The 21,691-nt window shown below is 40.5% G+C and overlaps 1 protein-coding gene and 1 long non-coding RNA gene across 2 annotated transcripts in view; one reads left to right on the top strand and one right to left on the bottom strand.

Moving 5' to 3' along the window:
• The window catches only part of ST6GAL2 (ST6 beta-galactoside alpha-2,6-sialyltransferase 2), a 185,943-nt gene extending 184,303 nt beyond the window's left edge, over window positions 1-1,640 (bottom strand). Inside the window, exon 1 of the mRNA XM_063338718.1 lies at window positions 660-1,640. The gene's annotated coding sequence lies outside the window, so the exon portion shown is untranslated. The remainder of the gene's footprint in view (window positions 1-659) is intronic.
• Window positions 1-21,691, top strand: part of LOC134517361 (uncharacterized) — a 58,274-nt gene that overhangs the window by 24,147 nt on the left and 12,436 nt on the right. Inside the window, exons 2-3 of the long non-coding RNA XR_010071608.1 lie at window positions 13,119-13,171; window positions 13,919-14,026. This is a non-coding gene — a long non-coding RNA (uncharacterized LOC134517361). The remainder of the gene's footprint in view (window positions 1-13,118; window positions 13,172-13,918; window positions 14,027-21,691) is intronic.

Here is a 21,691-nt window from a genome sequence, read left to right as displayed (position 1 = left end):
TTGTCAGGCAGATGACTAATAAAACATGTGATACAAGCACATTTAACCAGAACAAACATTGGCTTCTTGAGCAGTAAATGTGCATCTCCTAGCTTTTTGGACTTTTCCTGAGCAGGTTAAATCTATACAATCAACACCAGAAACACGGACAAGAACATATATACAAACAAAATGCACACGTATCTCCTCAATAGCTTCAGCTCTCGTCCCTCTCCTGATAAAAGTTCTACATTTCAAAAGCCATCAATCAGCAGGAAGACATAGTTTCTCCTTTCTGAACCTATTGACACATTCAACACAATAAAGGGGGAAATGAAAACAAGAGGAAAATGATAGAGGGAAACAAAACCAAACCAAACCACTCTTCTGGCAGTTCTGAAAAGCATTTAGCAATCTCCTCTCCCGTAGAAAAATTCTGCTCTGTTTCAAGCAGTCCTGAACGGACTTAGCATTGCTCTTGAGCACACAAAACATTCCTCACAATTGCTTTCGCATCCCAGCAATCCACAGAAGATCTTACACATTTATTACAGCAAAATCTTTGAAATCTAATAGATCTTAAGCTGCACACAGGCTCTGAGTGCCCCCACGGCTCCCTGCCACCCCCCTCCTGCCTTTTGCTGAGTTAATCCGCAGCTCTGCCGGCTAAGGGGACTTACCAAGGGCTTTTCGATGGGAGAATGCAGTTAGGCGCTCTCACACACTGGAATAGCGGCTACCCAGTAATGAAGCAGGAACTGAGAAGTCTCACTCTTTCAATAGCTATTCAGGTAGTGCTGCCAGCTTTCCCTAGCGCTCTGCATACACACACATTGGGGGGGGGACAGACGACAGAGCGGGGGAGAGAGAGGGAGAGATGCAATAAACTCCGACTATAATTAAGAGAGCTCCTTTCTACAAATCACAGCAGCAAGAGATCCCTTTAGCAGCCTTTTTAGCATGATCTCTTCAAAAAGGAGTCCCTTACAAGAAACACTGCATCCTTCCTACTCTCTCTTTTTGTTTTTTTTTCCCTTGTAAGAAAAATTAAAGCCAGCTCTCTCAGAGATTTAGTCATTGATGTATCATAGGGAGGTTATTGTTGTTTGGAGTCTTGATTTTTTTTTTGTTTTATGATGAAAGTTTTATTATGAAATTCAGCCCAGTTTGCAGCCAAAAAGAGACCCGACTCTGCTCTTTATAAGGAGCAGCCTCCCAGGAAAGCAGTTTAGATCAATAGTTTCATGCATTTAATGACAGTACTTATGAAAGAAAGCATCTGTGCTAAGCAATTCACTAACTGGGAAGGTAACAGTTTAGTAAATACATCTCACTGCCTTTTTGTACCTACAGACACCATTAAGGGAAAAAAAATGATACCACATGTAAATTAATGGGAACATTTATAACAGAACTCCTAAACTTGAAAATATTTCAGAGAGCAAATTTACAGTGCCCCAGTATGCCAGTTCCAGAAGGAATGAGTGTCCATTCTGTCAGTTAGAGATGACAGTTACTTGTTCCTAATACACATGAAGTGAAAACTGTCATAAAATTTTGGAATATTACTGCATTAGGCAAAGGGATTTGAAGGATTTAAGAAAGTTAAATCTCCAAGACAGATCCTTTCTTTATTAAAGAATCCTCTTTCTCTGAAGCTTTAAAATTATTTATCCTTTCATTACTTCTGATGTCACCTTTGATAAAAATCAGATAAAATATATCCTCTCCCTAAATAAAAGAGGAAAGTGTTCTGGAAGATTTCCCTCCATCAGTCCATCTCTCTTTCTTACACATAATCACCCATACACCCACCTACACACATGCACAACGCGATAGCAAAAGTAACAACTGGGGGAAAATCATCAAATTCCTTTAATTTACTAGCAGCCTTGTTCCCCAGATAGCAATGGCTTTGTTCAGATCTTGGTACTACCTCAGTAACCACAGGGTCATCTGTAAAGCAGATGAAAAAAAGGTGAAAAAATAAGGAGGACATATGGATGTGACTTTCCCCCTGTGAGCAGTGCAGGCAGACCCACAGAGGCAGCTCTGCAGAGCCCCAGTGTGACAATGACTTGGTACCACTGTTCAGACGCATGAGGAAACCTGGTAATAAGGATGGAAATGGGGAGAACAGAAGAGAAAATAATTAAAAGAAGCCTATTAAAAAAGCAGTCAAAAACAAGAGTTCCCTTATTGACAATTCTACCTAAAACATGGTAAGGCTTTGCAACGCTGTATGACTCTTGTTCAGCCTGCTAACCTTCTTGCAGGGGATGTTCTCACACACAGCTGTCCAGTTATTAATCTTCAAAGCATGTACTTAGTATTTAATTACTCTTCATCGAAGACAAATAATTCTGGGGTCTTGCCAAGTTTATTAGGAAGTCAGAAAACATGAAGCGCTCCGACAGAGGCTAAGTCTGAGGCTTTGACTTGTCTCAGTAGCAGGAGAGGTCTTGAAAAGGCGGAAATTTCTGGTCTTCATTGCTCCTGCCTCCTTCCTGCTCAGAGTGGGCGAGACAGCAGGTGGTGGCTACAACCTTGTGTTTAAGCCACAGACCAGCTCTGCCTGGCACCTCTCATTCCTAAAAGGACTCCAACGCAGATGGGCTCAGGAGGCACCTGGAGTCGTGGGAGGGCATGGAGAGCAGCAGCCATGACTTCACAGTCTTTGTTTTTCCTGGTATAAAAAGGAGGGAGTATTAGTTGCCTACAGCCTGTACTTTGCAGCATCTCACCGTTAGCATCATTGGCTGTGGAAGTTCACCCTTATGAAATATATACTCAGTCTCTCTATTTGTCCTCTGGAGAGGTCAGCCAGGAGACCGGCGAGCCGCGATGCTCACAATGCTGGAGAGTTGCTCCCAAGGTCAGAGCTGCTCTGTCAGCACTCCCGGGGCTTCCCATCAGTACCTCAAAGGAAGCCCCAGCTCTTCCCCATCACAAGGACCCCTGCTGCAGGACCATGAGGGTCTTAAATGCCCTCACTACACTCCCATGCTGGCACGTCTGTACTACCACAGCAGGACGGAGCATGGCTTAGGGAAGAGCTGCAGGTATCTGACATAGGTAGAGCATCCCTGCCTTGCAAGCTATACTGGATGAAGTTGTTTTTGAAAAGCTTGTTTCTAGAAATTACAAGTAGGCAGTGGAAATCTGTTTACATCATGAGGGCAACCTGAATAGCCGACATTTGATATCTTTTTGCATTAAAAACAAACTTTCCAGCCCTCTAACTACTCCTCCATCTGGACTTGCTAAAAGAAGGCTTCACAGAGAAGAATGGAAACAAAGGGTTCAAAGAATGTATATTACCTTTAGAATGATAGGAGGGCTCTGTTCTTAGGGGATTATATTAATTCAGTCAGATCCATGGTTTGTCACTTGTGAGGACATGCAACTTACACTTTAATAAAAAATATTCCCTTTTGTAGTGCAGGTAAAGAGGCTGGGAGAGCTCTCCCATAAATTACTGCTCTACAACTTGGAAAGAACTAACAAATCATCTGTGACCTGTGAATCTAATTTTACTGTGCAAAGAACTTTTCCTCTAGGGCTCTTTTCCTGGTACGTGGATCTATTTGCCATTCTTCATTGACATAAACCAATTTCTGTGGTTTGCCTGTCAATAATTGTACTTAACTTTTAATGTGTGATAGTAAAGCCATTGACCTCCAGTAGAAGAAAGTTCTTAAAGAAACGGCTCTCATTTTCCCTGGATTGTGCAACATTTTGCTTAAAACAAACCTCTAAACTGAAATGTGTATTTAAAACGCTAGAGGACGGGGGGTGATATAAGGGGTTTTGTATTTCTTATGTGGATGCTACTTTCCACATTATCAACTAGGAGTTTTACACACTGATGCCTTGCTTACTGTCTGAAAATAATAAGACATATATAATATGGCACATGATACTTTGGCAGTCAGTGTGGAGGGGGTACTGACTGGTGCTATCATGTCTTAATGATGCTTTTCCCCCTGTGTCTTCATCTTCCTCCAAACACTCTCCATACATGACTGATCGGCCAGAAAGGTTACACCAGGGGCATAGGTATCAACACCTATTTTGTAATCATGTCAGAATAAGTCCAGTCGGTATTACTAGTAGAGGAGAATTGGTATTACTTTTACAATTAAAAGAAACCTGAATGGTCTGAGATACGGAAATACATAACTTGTGCACACAAACAACCTCTGCCCTGTGAGTGACACCACAGACTTACTGTCCTAATGAAAACCTTTCAGATTTTGTGGTGATAGCTTAGGTAAAACTGGTTTCTGAAGACATGGCCATCCCCTTTCCCTCCTTTCTGACAAAACTCCAATCATTTTACAGTGCAAAGATACAAAGACAGCCTGTCTTTCAGACAGGAATTTTTATGTGTGTTAGACTTTGCCAAAATTAAGCACGTACATGTTAAGGTCACAGCTGTAGGATTTTACCATATTGATTAAAGGCAATTTATGGAAGAGAGGTGGGGAATTTTTATGATAATGTTTATATTCTGTTCTAATTTACATCCAGGCAAACCTAATTTCAATATAGTTAGTAATGATTTGCACCCATCCTAACTCTGGTCCACAACACAATCAAGCTAGTGTTCTCAAACCTAGGATAGAATGTAAAAAAACCACAAATGTTACTTGACACACCAAGTTTTTGTACTTATAAATATTGACTTGTGGCTTTTTTAAGTCCATATGCCATCAGCAGGAACTTCTGCAATGTCATTGCTGAACCCAAACCTCAAGGTCAAGCTGTGTCACTCTCAAGGTGTCCAGGCCACACTTTGTGCCACTGGCATTTTGAAGCAGTTGTTCTGAACAGGCTGTTTCTCCATGAGTTGAAGAAGCTGATAGCAAATGGCAGTTTTTTGAACTGTGTATCAGGACTAATGCACTGCTTGTGTCAGCTGAAGAGAAACACAATTCACAATAATGTTTATTAACTAATTAGAATTATATAAAGTTTTGTAATCCAGGAGGAACTGGTCAGGCAGAAAACTTTTCATAAAGCCTTTATATTTGTTTTTTTCTGCATTTAAAAGAAAACACACACATTGATTTTGATGTACTTCAATAAAACCTGAGCTATTGAGTTGAAAAGATGTTCTGTTGTGGGTTTTTCTGAGGTGTTCATGGTAAGAAAAATTCTAGGCAGATCCATTCAGAAGCTCTGGCTGAATCAGGGTCCCATTGTGGTGGGCTTATATTGCCTGACCTAGCAGATTGAAGGACAGACTAAGTCTGACACCAGACAGGCCCTCAGCACATGTAAAACTGCCTGTTTCTGCTACAAAGACTCAAAGCTGAGTTATGTCAACGCAACTGGTAGCTCACCAGTTACTGAAAGCAAACCCTAAACTGGGTTTCCGCTTTCTTATTTGCATCTGGGGAGTTTTAATGGCCCTCACCACCTATTTAAATCTGAGGAGGCAGAAAAACAGTTTGCATAATAATTGCTTTTGAGTGGCAACTAATTGTCACTCAATAATTAATATGAAAACACCTGACAAGTGGAAAAGAATGACATTAGGAAAGGAAGTACTAAACTAAGGCCAGGAGCAAGCTGTCCTGGGGAGGGAACAGCTAGCAAAATGCCTCTGTGAAGCACGCAGTAACAGTAGCACAAACAAGTGAGGTGGGCGTAGAAGTGGCCAGCTGCTGATTCCAGTGTTTTTCCAGCAAGTCCTTACCTCGCCACGCTTTGGTGTGGCAGGGAGGCACCACACAGCATGGCTTGCTTTACCACTCCATGCATTTTGAACATGTTGGCAAATTTCACTCCCGTTCACTAAAGCACTTTCGCTAGCACCCGGGTTAACTGATATGGCAGGGCGTCTGTTTAGGTTCTCTCTCTCTCTGTCCCCATCAAGCTGCTGTGGCAGTAAGTCCTAAGCATTCTAAAGGAGATTATTCCCCTCTCCTGACTCTGGATGGCTGTGGTGATGGCTAACAAGCACGTGTGGCTGTTGCTGCTGTGCTTGATGGGGAAGAGTCATGTAAGCGTGACAGTAAAAGAAAGCTGCAAACATGGGCTGTACTGTTTGCTTTGGAAGTGCCGAAATGCATGGTTGTGATGATGCCTTCCAGACCGGAGCGCCATAACTGTGGGGCAATTGCTAAAATATCGGGGATGTGCCTAATAGTGCATGGCTTCATGGTACAACATGAGATGAATTATCAGCTTGCGTCTGCCAAACGGACAGTCTGGTCACCCCCTTCCACCTCCTCCTAAAACTTCTGTGGCATATCTTGAGCTGGGTCTCATCTGATTGCACAATAAGAGGTTCAACACATTAAATGGCAGAAAATTCACCCAGCGTATAGAGCAGACAATATGTGTCTGAGTTAGTGATCAGAACGGGTTGACTCTGAGTACGGCAGAGTGTCAAAGCCAGCACTGGACTGGGTAAGGGAGCAGTGGAGGATGAGAATCGGTGTGAGAATTCTCCTTTTCAGCATCAGGGAAACATTAGCCCAGTGCAACCTATTATAAAATCACGTATGAGCATACCTCTCAGTTAGTCTACTGCATTGCAACTCTCTGCAGTCACAAATACCTTTAAGTCTTTACATTAAACATTGTCCTGTATAAAGTTTAAGGAGCAAGGAACAATGTACTTCACCATCAGGAACTGGAGTACTTCCACAACAAATCAGATTTGAAACATCCCAGCGCTTAGATTAAGCGAACGTGCTTAGATTATCAGAGAGGAAAGTGCTGGAGAAAAAAAATCAAAAACCTTCTAAGGGTTAATTTTTCTGTTTCCTAGAAAAAGATAAAAACAGGATTCCACGGGGCCATTGGTGATCCCAGTTCTTGTCAAAGATGATGGAGCTGACAACATGAAGGTGGGGCAAAGGGACAGCAGTCCTCACTTCAGTCTGAGTCTAAACCTAAACTCACACAAAAACAACACGAAAACATGGATTAAGCACACAGCAATGCCCACCACATCACCCAGGCGAAGGTGAATAAACCAAGGAGAACAGAGTACATGTAATGCAGGGGGCAGAAGGGTATTGGCACGTTCATGCAGTGGTTGCGCTTGGAGGCAGAGGTTATCTACTACTTGGGCAGTGTTGGAGCTTCTGTCCATGTGCTTGGCACCCTTTTGTACAGAAAGTCAGGCATGGAGGAAGAAGAGTCACACCCTGATGGGGTGTTGGGATGTAGCCTGAATTTGCAGCAGTGCACAGGAACTCAGTTGTGCTCCCAGAGACATATATATGCGCCCAGCCAACATGAACGTGATCTGGCTGGGAAAATGGTGCTTGAAAAAAGGAGACAACATAGACTAGATCACAGTCATACCAAACAAAATCTATTCTTTTTAGGGAATGTACAAATAAACTTCCTACAATTAAACCAACATCGCAGGCTGACTTTCTTGCAGGATGCAAATCCAGGCTGGTGTCTGTCAATGTCCTATGACTATCTCCTTCCTTCCCAGACAAACCAAACTTAGCTGGGCCATGTGTTGCCTCTGCCCCATAACACCACAGCACACTGCAAGGAGCTTATGGGAAGGAATATCAGGAGGAGATGAGGAGTAGTTGAGGGAGTCAGTCCCTCTCAGTGCCACTGGAGCATTAGTTGCATCTTGCCATGCCTTGGTAAATCATAGAATCATAGAATGGTTAGCGTGGAAGGGACCTTAAAGATCCTCTAGTTCCATGGGATGAGACCTACAGCAAGGGAGAGAGTATGATTAGCAGCCTCCATAAAGAGGGCTAATAGGCATCAAAATCACTCTGACTACCACAGAAGCTGGATTGCCAGATAAAAGTTGAACAGCAGCAGTGGAAGCAAGAACTGGGGAAGAAAATGAACATTAGCTATTTTTATTGTCTCCCTGAGGGAAAAGGATGAGAAGAAATAATGCCAAAAGCACAAGAACAGCTGATAAAGGTTTACTCAGCTTAGAAAATCCTACTCTTTAACATTTTTTATTCGATGAAATACAAATTAAACCATCAGTACTTGAGGGGGTTTTGGTTTCTGAATAAGTACAAATCTAAATACGTTCTACTTGGTGTCTGAAAAGCTTGAAAGCCTGAGAAGACTTGAGATTATCCTAATTACACAAATAGGGCATTGTAGGAAATGTCTTCCTTTGTCGCTTCCTCAGTCCTAGGTAAAAAGGTGCAAAGTTACTCCTTGCATGAAGAGAATATATGCAGCGGTATTTGGAGTAGATCTTTAGCTAAAATTGATAAAAATGGAATTAGTCCAGTTTACAACAGTAGGGCATCTATGTATCTGAGAAAAGTGTAACAGAGGAACAAAATACTGCTACCTCAGTTTGTTCCTTTTGTTTTCAGTTAATTCCCCAACACTGCCTGTGCATGCTCTAGGCATTTTTGTAAAGATTGAGCTTAAATTCACCATGTTGCTATGCACTTAACTATGAGTTTATATTTCTGCTCAAAGAATTCATGTGTAGGGTTGTTGTTTTTGTCAGACATGAGTCCACAGAGGAATAAAAGGCATAGAAAGATCAGATAATAAGAGCATTTAGAAAACAATGATAAATCCCAAGCAACATAATTGTATATGTAGTAAATTTTAAATATAATTTATGGTTGATCCTTTCCTCCTTCTTCTGTATATAAGCCCATGTTACTGAAGAAGTAGCAATTCCTTCTGCTACTAGCCGGGCATAAGAAGAATATGTTTAAATCTCCTGGGTGCTCAGCACATCCAGAGGTGCAGAAAGGCTTGATGTGAGGCATGCCAGAAAGCCAAATTTAAATTCCTGAATGCAAACCTTCCACTTAACATTTTTCACAAACAGAGAGCCCACTGAGGAAAGACAGGGCAGGATTTTGCTTCAGGATAAGCAGAGACACAGGGAAGGAGAAAAAGCCTGCCAGCAGCAGTAGATGCAGTCTGGATATGTCTACTCTGTCTTTTGTGCCGCACAAGAGCGCTCTGGCAAAGACAACCATCTCCTGTGGTGGAGTGCACATTCTGCTGCAGCAGGCATGACAGGGAAGGTTGGTATCCATAGGGACCTCCCTCGAGGAGATCAGCCTAAAGGGGCATGAAACGGGATGAACAAGGTAATCCAAGTACATGAAATTTATGAATTCTGGCTGACATGCGGAAGTTGTTGCCTTGAAAAGGCTGCTGCAGGGCATTGGACTCCTTTGCTTGCTGAGCAACTGGGGGGAATAGAGAGCTAACCTTCATAATTCGGGCCAGACAAGCCAGCGGGCTGACTGAAGCCTTCGAAGACTCGCTGGCGTTAAACATCATTACCAGCAAATTCATTTTTCCACCCTACAGGCTGTGTGTGTGTGTGTATGCTATTGACTCCAGATTTTAAACGCCCCTGAAGATATACCCAATGGACTGAGAGTGCCCATGAGTTGAAGATAACATTGAACTTGCAGACAGCAATGGGAAAGGCCTGTGCTGGCCTAGGGCAGGGAACTTGCATGCTCCAGAATTTCATTTCCTGGAAGAGGTAACCAAAAACCAGCCTTTGCCCAGGAAATGTGCTAAAAAAACATAGAAAATGAAAAGCAGTGCACAAGTAATTGGAAACCTGAGAAACTACAAGCTGAGTAGGTTGGAGTCCAATGCAGTAGCATGAAGAGTGGCCATGTAGGAGCTGGGGAGTTGGCCTCTTAAGCCTGTGTCATTTGCTTTAAAGGCATCATCCAAAGTGGCCCTGGATGCTGATGAAAAATTTTGTAAGGCATCCAGACCAAGCAACATGCTTGTTGCTCTGTCAGCAGTGGCTAACGTGTGGAGGTCCTGCTTAAAAAAAGGGTGGAGAAGTAGCTGACCTGGCCCAAGGGGAGGCAAGGTTTAGAAGGACAACCATGGCAATACATCTCCAAACGGCATGCATGGTTCTGCCATCACTGATCTAACTTTTCATGTGCACACTATTAGTAAAAGAGTAGTCTGCTATTAACACTATGAGGTTTTCCTACGATTCATCTTTATACCTTGGAGATGGCGAGATGTCATTGGGACCACACAGATCTCAGTGGGTCAAAACACTAAATCCATGAGACCAGGTGTTACTTTCTAATCACCGCTGTTAAAGACATCAAAATCCAGTGCTATAAAATTACTTTATCTTGCATCTAGTAAGTCTTACTGTATTTACAGAAGCAATTTTCCCTACACAGAATGCTTCTTGGCTGTATTTCTCCCAGTATTTTTTGCCCAATGGAGTAATTGAAGGTGCTTCAAAAGAAAGTAGATAAAGAGATTTTGAAGAAAGGAAGTTACAAAAAGTAAGAGCTAACAGCTATTAATTATTTCCTCTTTATGTATGTAACACACCAGTTTTAGATGCACTTACTTGTAAAGTTATTATACAGTTGTTACGGAAGCATCAAGCTGTTCCCCAAGCCAATGCAAAGCATTTTAAGCAGTACTAAGTGTAAAACCAAATGAATTAATGTGCTTTTCATGGGGTTTCTTTGTTTGTTTGCTTGCATTTTACTCTCAGGAGAAAATAAAAATGAAAACCAGAGGCTGCTCCTACCAACTTTTGCTCAGCTAAACCATCCCATCGATTTCAACAGAATGGTGGAAATGTCTAAGAATTATCCGCGTGAGCAAAGCTTAGGAATGCCAGATACCGTCATTGATTGCAATGCTATCTTCAGTGTGGTGTAGATTGTATAAAGAAAATGCTTTGATTTCAAGATATAAAAAATCAATTTCACTTTTATTACTATGTGTCTTGTACCTAAAGCAAACTGGGACATATTCCCTGTTACCTTGCATGCTATGTAAGCATTAGCTCTCCGTGCAGCAATTTGCACTCAGCTTGAACGTGATGTCAATGGCCAAATGAGAAAGACGACCAAGAATATGGCTCTGGGTATTACCTCATGATGATAAAAAATAATGGGTAGCTTCATTTTTAGGGATCGTCATTCTTTTTTACCTTTTTGTAGGAGATTGAGGTAGTATTTAGAAACACTGGACTAAACCAGTGTGAGACGAACTCTTTCACAGAGGAAAAATCGGGTTTCCTGAACAGCAGGATAATTAGCTTACTACAAGTGGTGTCCAGGTCTGTTCAGATCCTGTGGTGAAATAGAGGCAGAGCTCATGGCTTTCTGTACTTTACTGTCCAGGTACAAAGCTGGCCCACCAACACTACACTGCAAGTGTTTAGTCCTTCACACACAGTCTTGGAAAACAGCCTTGCAGTATAGGACATGAGAAAAACCTACTCCTCACTTTTAAATGTTCTAATTGAAAGTAATGGTGACGTTTCCCAATGAAGTCAATAGTTTGTCCATTCTGTTTTTTCCTAAGGGCCTCAAGAGAAGGTTAAAGCAAGATTAGAAAAAACAAGGGAAGTCATTTCCACCTTCAACAGCTCTACTGAAGTCACACAATGAAAATACCTTTATTTTTGAGAAATTGTTACTAATTCAAGTCACTGAGACTGCACGTCTGGCTATTGCTCCACAAAGAGAACCAGCACATGATTGTTAATAAATATCGTCACGTTTACAGTACTGACAGATTGAAGATTAATTAGACAATGTATAGCTGGAAGGGAGAACAAAAAGCCGGTGGCTAAAGGATGATGTTTAGCATGGCTCATGTGAATTTTTATTGGGTATTTATTAGCTGCACTTAGTGGTCACCTATACAATGTTTTCTGAAAGGGGGTTTGGGCCACTCCTGTGGAGGACACTGCGTCTCAGAAGAGTGGAGCAGGAGGAGGAAGATAGGTCAACCACATATAGGGGAGATCCCAGGTCACACTGCTAAGCATCTCACATGGTAGAAGAAGCCTGTGTTTAGGCACCTGAATCTCACCTTCAGTGTTTTAGACTCAAGAGAAGCACCTCTGGTAAGGCCAATACCTTGTTCTGAAGAAATAAATTCAAAGACTAATGACCATGCCAATTAAAGTGAGGAACAAACCACTGTAACAACTTCCCGTGTTCATCTAAGCACACAAGGTGGTATGTCTCTGTTCAGAGACAGGATGAGTCCAGTTGATCTATAAACCACTGCATGATACGCAGTTGTTCACAAGCGGTGCTAGCTCACTCAGCAAACACCATCCTTCAATAAAACACCAGGTGCAAGAAAAGGATCTGTCTCTTTCATTAACATGATGGTGTCATGTATGTACCTGTGTTTTATCCTAGAGTGAATCCCTTTAACTACACTGTGCTATGAAAACCTTTCCTCATAGTACGTGTTACATTCCCATAGAAACATTTACATTGGTCTTGGATTTTGTCTTTAGCACACTTAACTTCTGGGTCTTTCTTTAACTATGAGAAAAATCTGTCTTTTTTGACTACAGCAGCACTGATTGATTCCGTGCTTACGGATGGATTTTTTTTATGGGCTCTTATTCACTGATGCTTCAGAAACCAATTGGTTGGTTGTATTCCCATAGCTGAAATAAACTGGTGTCACAGGAGAAAACTGCCACATTTGCTGAAACGTCACAGACAAATTGCTATTCCTTTAGCTAACCTTATTTTTTTTTTTTATTTTCCAAGAAATGTGCTACGTTTCTAAAGAGACCAATTTCAAGGAAACTGGACACTCTGCCCTTATAAAGAAAAATGAGATAATATGGGGGTGGGGAGAGAGTAGAGATATTTCTGGTTATTCTGAAAGTTTTTATTCTTCCCAAGTAAAATGCTATTAAAAAAGTATTCAAAGTTCAGTGCTGTTGGGTTTTCTAAAAGACCTGCAGACTTAACTCATTATTCAGGTGAGTGGTCCAGAGAGGTCAGCAGGCCCGTTCCAATGAGTGATGGCATTTAGCAAACTCTTGCAGGATGAAAAATTAAAACGCCAGTTCTGTAAGTTGCCTCACGCTGTCAGGTGCCCTCGTGTCTGGAGTGTCTTTCAGAATGGGCACAGGATTCCATTCAGGTACTGACATTTTGGATAAATAGGTAATTTTTTAAATGCCATAGCATACTGGCTTTGCTTTGGGGTATGTTCATGTGAATGAGGAAAAGAATGGGAAGGCTGAGTGTATACATAAGCCAATGAAAGTCAGTAGCTGTCTAACTTGAGCCCTGCTCTTTTGGGGAAAAGGTCCTTACACTTTTGCTCTTTTCAGTTAAATTGCTTTGCCATTATCTGTATCTCTAATTTTCTTGCAGGCTTCCCCTGGGAACAGAGAAAGGAATGGACATATTAAAGGAATCAGACAGCTGTGCGTACAGAATCCATTGTGCAGTTAGAATCAAATTATTATGGGTCGGATCCTGGGGCATGCCCGGAATCCGCAACCCTTAGTAAAGTCAGGATCAGGAGCCCTCTGCATCTCACAGATACAGACTAAGGCAAAACAAGGACTCACCCAGGCTATTGCTAATATCATCAGAATTTTTAGACCTAAATCCAAAAGAGATTTAAGCTCCTAAACCCAAAATTCCCAAAGTACTTTGCCAGTTGCATATCCCAACAGATATCTGTATTAATTTGTATGCCTACACATCTACCAGTGCACACACAACTGTTGATGAACTCTTTGGCCCTTTCTTCAATATCTTGACTTTGGAGCAAGGCTTTTCCTCCATACAACCTCATCAGGCAAATAGATGTTTTCACAAATGTGGGCTGCACACAACAGGGGTGAGATTTTGTACAAGTACGCTGGAATGCAGTTGCTACTGAAGAAGCCAAAAAACTTGTAATTAAATTGTTAACTAGCCTGAATTTGAGCAGCATTTAGATCTGGTTCAGGTACACTTCTGCAGATGTTTGTTGGAGGGTCTGCTCACCTTTTTAAAGTTCATGATGCCCTCATTGGAACTGCAATACCAATTACAACACAAAAACTGTCTGAGAATTGAGGATTACCTGTGTTTCGTTACACTGTTGGAAAGTTGGGGAGGGCAAGAGTAATACTAATGCAATGATAAAATGAATGTGATATTAACATAATTTGTTATTCCAGATATAGGTAATTTTTTTTCTTCTACATATTTCTGAACCTCAATTTAAAGTCTATGGACCAGTGTATTATGCTGCCAAATTCACCAGGAGATATCAAATACTCAGCATGGTAAGTGAATCATAGAATCATAGAATCATAGAATGAATTGTTAGGGTTGAAAGGAACCTTAAAGATCACCTAGTTCCAACCCCCTGCCATGGGCAGGGACACCTCCCCTTAGATCAGGTTGCTCAGAGCCCCATCCAGCCTGGCCTTGAACACTTCCAGGGATGGGGCATCCACAGCTTCTCTGGGCAACCTGATTGCACAGTGTGAGGGAAACAAAGATGGATACCAGTAATAGCAAAAAGAGGTTTCCTGGGACAATAAGGAAACCAAACAAACACCATGAGGGTAAAAGCTCTAGTCATGGTTGTACGTACACGTATGACAGGCCCTACATTTCATTTTCAGAGTTACCGACACACAAAACACCCTAAACATGAGGTACAACAGCATGTAGGAGGATTTATGTTTCAGTCGGCCCTGTAAAAATACTGACAGTGGTGAGATATGTGACTGACATTAAAGAGTCTGTATATATAAATTGTCAGGGCACACATTATCAAGCAGATGGCAACTAAACAGTATTGAGTCTTGAGGGCAATGTTGTCTTCAAGTACAAATGAGGAATTTGTCTTAGCCTGAATTATGAGGAGTAGTGAATTACGGTATGTGGTCGATGTGGACCTCATCTGAAGCTGAAGGGGGACTTTCCTCCTGATAGGAATCTTTCTTGCCTATTTCCAAACCTGGAGATTTTCTTGTTTCCTCCTCTTTCTTCCTCCCATCAGTAACTGTAATGTGAGTTGATGGTTGTAAATAATTATTCCTTCACTTCCTTGTGGGCCATCTGCTTTTTACTCCTTTGTCTAGATTCTGTAGTTGGCAGCAGAAGTAAAATAATACCTAATAATTTTTGCAAGACAGATTCAGTAAAATTAAGATTAGCTATGTAATTAACACAGTATCACAGGAGTTTAAACCCAAAAAGGTCCATTTTTTATTTGTTTCATTTATTATTGCTCCCAATCGTACCTCTCGCTCTCTTTTTCTAGGATTTCTTTCCCATCTGTAAGTTCAGTTTTTTTCTCCCTCCTTTCTCATGTTTTGCTGTTCCCTTCTTTGTTGCACAGCCCTTGCCTAAGTACCCATACCCTAAACCCTCTTCTGTCTTCATTCCCAGATGTCTCCCTCCCTCTCCGACTTTTTCCAATTTCCTTTTTCTCTCCCCCCCCCTTAAATTCTCTTTTTGCAGCCTTTGTCTGGCTGCGACTGCCATGGTATCAGGGGGAACCTATGCTCCACCTATTGCACTTCAGGCCCTCACACACTCAAACATGGAACCTCCAGGGTGACCACGCTTTTCTCTGCTGGGAACAGAGAGACACATCCCACTAGCACAGTACATCAATATTTACTGATACAGAAAAGTACTCTGTGGGAAAACGGCAGCCTGGGAGCCGTTCTTCCAGTGGTTGACTACTAATAATGAATGATGATCACTTTTAGTTCTAGAGTGAACGATGTTTTGATGGATACATCTTCATTTGCCACCCTGATTCTCGTAGTGTTGACTTCACAGAGTCATGGTGATGACTGGTGCAATAAATCAGTAATTGGGCTATTTAAACTTGAAGATCGATCTTTAGCCATCATCGTTAAAGAAAAAAATACCATGTTAAGTTCTTTTCTGATTGATTTTTTTCTAAACATGTCAATTTACATCACTAGGTTTTAAGACAGCATTGATTTGAGCAAGCAAACAGATGCCAAAATATTAGTGAAGCCGTAATTAGCATGTTTTTCCCCCTTTTTCAAGATTGACTTAAGATACCGCAGTGACAGTAGGTTTTTTAGTTGATAACAAAACGTTGTCTTAAGGAGGATGACGTCTTATGACATTTATCCCATCCTACTTGGACAGAGATGGATGTTTTTAATGCAATTCATTTCATAGCAGACACACGGTTGTTGCTGAATACAGAGTTATATCCAAAGTAGGACATTTCCTGGTAGCATTTGCAAAGCTGTGACAACAATTTCCCTGAAACACTTAATTAGATGCTATCTGTGAGACATTTATAAGTGCAATTGCCTTCTAACAATATATTCTCTTTTTCCACCTCTACCCCTGACTTAATTTTGTGTATCAGTTTGCTTGTAGATACAAAGATTGAGGTCTTGCCATCACTTGAAATAAAATAGATTGATTTATCCCTGACTATTGTAATTATGCCACAGTACTCACTTTGCCCCACAGACGACCTCCACCTTGGTTCCCAGGCTGCAGTTGTAATATGGTTTCTTTGCCAACCGAGATCCTCATTCATCTCATCAGGTCACTCTTAAGCACTGTCTGCAGGGGGATTGTTGTATTGCTCTTAACCGCAGGCTGGACTGAAGCAGAAATTGTCTTTGGCATTATAAAGGATGAAAATCAGAGTTCAACTAAATGGGAAGACAAGGCTCCCTAAAATTCCCACTCTTCACAGCAAAATACTGTGTCATTTACAATGAGGGGAGTGGTTTTGGAACGGCAGTTAAATTTATCAGGAGGATGTGGAATAAAACATTAACCAGTGCAATTAATTGTGGATAATAGACTTGCTGGAAAATGGATTTCAATTTGTTAAAAGTTTGACATTGACACGGAGTTTATATGTACACATACATCTGAAGTGAGAGCTCAGAAAAAACTTTTCCTTTCCCTAGAAAGCACCCATCTCACAAAAAGAATATTTAAGTGCATGGCCCTTCCAAAAATGAGGATGCTGTGAGCGCATAAAGGTTTGCCATTGGCTGTGTAGAGACAGTCTTTATTTTTAGTAATCTGCCTTGAGTTACTGCTTTTCCTCTTTTATTATTTCTGTAATGTCTTCATTTCTTCCACAGCTATCTCAGTTTGAAATGTTTTCAATAGTCACTTGCAGTATCATTTACACAATATCCATTATTTATTTAGATGTCGTTAATAGTACAATATTTCAACTGTCAGGAAATCTGATGTCTAGACTTTCTCCCACTTCCTTTGTTTTGAATGACAAATAAGTTGCACCTTCTGAATATATTTCTTAATGCTAAATGGTAAATAGCTCACCAGCTTTGCAGACCTAACACAGAGGAAGAATGAAGTTTTGCTGAAGGAACAACCACTTTCCATCAGTTGTACAAAGGGTGTCATAAAGGTGTTTTCTGAGGTCCTCAATTCAGGCATTTTTTGTTACAAAGTCATAGGAGTATATGAACTACTCCTTAAATGCAAATTTTGAGAGTCTCAAACTTGACTGCGCAGCACCTACATTTCCATTTCCTCTTGTCCTTCAGAGCAATGAACTTTAACAGTTCTTGCCCAGTGACGAGTCCAATGAAGTCAAGATTAAAGCTCCCACAAAATTCTGTAGTGTCAAGTCTCAGCTGAAGCTGTAAATGAATTGATCAAGCGAAAATATGGAAAGATCAGCTCAGCTTTCACAGAGCAAATTTTTGTAGGTCAAACCTTTCCCTTATAGTCAACCATTGTTGCAGCAGACCTCAACCTTTACAGCAGCAGAAGCAGTCATACTGTTCAAGTTATTCACTGCAAGTAGTCTCTGTCTTCTCTATAAGCCCCTGTTTTTTCATTTTAATTCCGAAAACTTAACTAGCATCAAGACTTCTCACTGGCAACGTATCTTCTGCGAGTCATCATCTATGGACCACTGTATTCTGGCTTCCCATTTCAAATAAGTCCACAAGTACCCTGGAGAAAGCGGTGTTCTTGCTTCAACCACATTTTAAAATGGCCCAATATGACTCTTGGAAAAATTATTATAGAACCGCCTGCAATACATTGCGTTTCAAAAGTAGTTGACTTGTCAAGGGTGTAGTAAAAATGTCCTCTTTTGACTTGGGATCTAAAGGAACTCATCTAATCAAGGAGTCATGAAAACCTCCAAATTGACCAAGCCAGGGAATCCGCTCCCCAATGGCTCTTAATTTATTGTACAATACAGGAAGCCTAGGCAACAAGAAAGGCCTGTTATGGATGGCACAGTTGCAAGTGTTCAATGGTTCTCCTGGGAACTTTACTTAAGCTTCTCTAGACATTAACTCTGTATTCCAGGATGACTGTCTTGCTGTGGGAATACCAGAGAACTTCAATGCAAAGCTTATCTGCCAACACACTAAAAGACCAGAAAATTATTGCACTATACCATAGCTCATCCTAATTAAATTGACTCAGATTTTTAAAGCTCTCTTGACAGATTGTGCCAGTTCTTGTTCCTTCTCATCAGTTAAGTTTAGCTACTCAATAAATGTATCTTCCTTCATAAGAAATAACACTGTTTGTTAGTTTGATTGAAATGGGCATTTTCTCTCTCAAAATTTCCATTTAAGGTGGAAAGCTAAATTATAACTACATATTTGAGGCTGTGTTTCCTACAGAGAGCATTTTCAATTACGTTTTTTTATTGCTCTGGAATCTCTTTTTAGAAATGAATGATTTTAGGCTTAGATCACAAGGAAATTGGCAAAAAAAACGGTGTGGCTATGACCTTGAGCATATATATGAAATTATGACTATATACATACATATACATCGAGAGACAGAGAAAGAGAACATTTAGGGTTCAAAGACAATTCTGTATATGCATATATGCATTGCACACATGTATGCTTGCTATATGTAAAGAGAGAGATGGGATTCAGATGACTAGAAATTTAAATAGTAAATATAACGTTTGAATACTTGGTATGTTAGCAGTAGTGCTTCTTCTCATTTGCTTTACATGTTATGTATGTCAATGTTTCAAAGAAAAAATATGCAAAAAAAACATGAGACAGTCTGGTTAGAAAGTAGTGCCGGACAGTGGATAAAGTTTAAAAACAAATGTTTTTTTCTTACAACTGCATCGTTGTACATGAAAACAGAAATATCTGCCATTAACATCTTGTTCTGAACATATGATGATGTAAGCAGTGTTTCGTGGAGGTTTACAATGCCACCTTTGAGAATTTGCATGAATGAAATAAATTAGATGTTGTACAGAAATGCTAGGAATGCTTTCCCAGAAGAAAGTATATTACAACTGAAATGTGTCAGTCTTTTGTTTTCAGCAATAATATAGAATATTAAGTAAGATGTGTTTCTTACCATACGGCTTCGCTCACATACGTTCAGTTAAATACTGGGCAACCTCTTCAGTTAACAGTTGTGAGTTCTTATCACAATCATTTACTATTCAAATAACATTATATCAACATTCGTAAAAACACGATACTTTTTTTCTGCGTAATTTCATTCTTAAATGTATTCATTATGATTTTGGCATCAGTTTGAAACAAGCCAGAGAGACTGATGGTGGCATAATCACCTAAAAGTGAAGATCATGCAATGTAAATGCAGAGGGATTCTGCATATTGTCAAAGTCACGGGTATGAAATCAAAGAAATTGCAGCAGCAGTCATGAAAACATTGTATGGATGTTCTGCAAATTGTCCTTGGGCTAGAAGAATACGCCCGTCCTATCACACTATATAGACAATCCAGTTTGGTCAGTCAGGAACTGTGATTTGAGTTGCAGGGAGATGAGGGAATTGAGATTCGTGATTTCTTTGAGGCACAACTTTAGTGCATATATTTCTCCAAGAGATATATTTTTTTTTTCAGTAGCCTCTTTCCCCAAAGGTTTTAATTGCAGCAAAAATGTCTTTTCATCCCGTTTTCTCATAGCTCCTACAACTGAAGGAAATATAACAGACTGGCTTTTCTGTCAGGATTTGTCTTGATGATTTCCATATACCTTTTTTATCCAAAAGATTTTTGAAGTTGCCTTAAAATCCAATAAAATTAACCCCTACTTACTGACTAGAGCTTAAAAGGCCAATGCTTAAAAGAATGTCTGAATACTTGCTGTTCTTATGGGACCTAATTAAGAAAATGTAAATTTCATTCTTCAACCCCCAATTTCAAAATTATGATAAATAAAATCATTGCTGCCAATCCCAGACTGTTGGGCTGTGAAATAGGAGCTGTGTTTTGCGTACTGTTATGTATGTGTATGTATTTGTGTACACACAACTACACTGATTGCTGAATTTTCAATCTTCATGTTCACAAATAATCTTTCTAGGTTGAGCTGAGAAAGCACAGTCATTCTTGTGGGACTAATTTGGGGTTAAATATTAAAAAAATATTCTGTTGCATTTCTTTCTGCCATCTCATGCCAATTTCCACCATATATTTAAAAATAGTTTTAGAAGTCTTTGCAGGAATAAGGCATAAATGAAGCTGTAGAATAATTGCTAAGAGAGAAGAGGCTTTTTTTCTGCCCTTTGTTGTCCCAGGCACACAGCCATCCTCTTTTTCTTCCAGCCTAAACTACCTAGGTGCACACTCAAGGAGCATTGCTCTCTGACACCGTCTGCTCTGAGCCTCTCCTTCCTGCAATTGTCAATATGTGAACACATAAAAGACTTCTCTTCTTTTGATATGTGAACATTGCCTTGGGATATGTTGGTCACATCATTGTCTCTCAATAGATAATGATTTCCCATCCTCTACCTTGTCCTGAGTTGGGATTTGTGCTGAAGAGAAAGGCTTGTCCTATTGCCTTTAAAACCAAGTTTTCTGGGACTTGTGATGTATCTTTTATCAAAAGGGAAATATGACAAGCCTGTTGAATATAATCTAAAATCTCTCTCCTGTCTTTCAAGGACCTCCAACCCACACAGCCTCTCTTCCTGTGAAATGTATCTGCTGTTCTCAAACTCATTTTCAGCACTCTTTTGACACTTATTTTTCAGCAGTCTTCCTATTCCACCATGAAAAAATGCTTTGTCATTGGCAGAAGACTAAAATTGAGCACCCAAGTGTTACGATCTTCCAGATAGCCAAAATCTTATGGTAATTCAAGACACCATATCAAGGCATTACTGGAGGTAACAAGAAGGCAGTTCAGAGCAGAAGTCCTGAATAACTCTTCCACAAGAGCGTGAATCAATTCACTTCCACCAAGGGATCTGTGTGGCAATTTGGCTCTGTGACAATCTGGTGCTGTGACAAGACGTGGCCAGATCCTGCAAGCCCGGCCATACCTCAGTATGAGAGACATGCTTGAGTACTTTTCTATAGCTACTCCAAAAAAAAAACGTGGCATGACCAGCTGTCCAGCATTGCAGGAGCTGTATGCCACTGCGGAGCATTTCTCCTTGTCAGGTTATGAACTCTTTAAACTGACGTCTAAATTGCATTCAGGAACAATTTCTCCTAACTCTAGTCCAGACAGGGTTTTGAAGAGTTATCTGTTGGACAGGCCTGCACTGACCTCCCATAAATGTCAAAGCCATTCTGTTCAGTACAACTTTTGAGAGAAAATGTCCTCAGGAGCCTAAAAGGATATTTCAGGGATGAGGAGAACTGGCATGCTGCATTCCCTAGTTACTGCTACCTGCAAGTATTTTCCCTCTCGCTCTCAGTTTTATTAGTCAACTAATTTATTGGAAAAAGTGTTGGATGACTGCGAGTTCCAGTCAGCAGCCTCATTGTTTTATTATAACTCAGACTACGGAAGGACAAAAAAATGTCAGGAACTATTGACCTTCTTGTTGCTTGAATAATTTCTTTTCTTCAGTCTGTGTGTTTTGCAGCCATGGAGGGGAGAAGCACTAAAACTTGTGTTTCTGATCTCACTGTAGCAGTACAGTAACCGTACCCCATATATTTTGCTGCTGAGAAAATATGCTGCTGTT

Source organism: Chroicocephalus ridibundus, chromosome 1 (assembly GCF_963924245.1).
Source record: "Chroicocephalus ridibundus chromosome 1, bChrRid1.1, whole genome shotgun sequence".
In the NCBI taxonomy this organism is placed as follows: Eukaryota; Metazoa; Chordata; class Aves; order Charadriiformes; family Laridae; genus Chroicocephalus; species Chroicocephalus ridibundus.
Note: the sequence above shows the minus strand (reverse complement) of the source record. Positions and strands in the feature narration are given on the sequence as shown.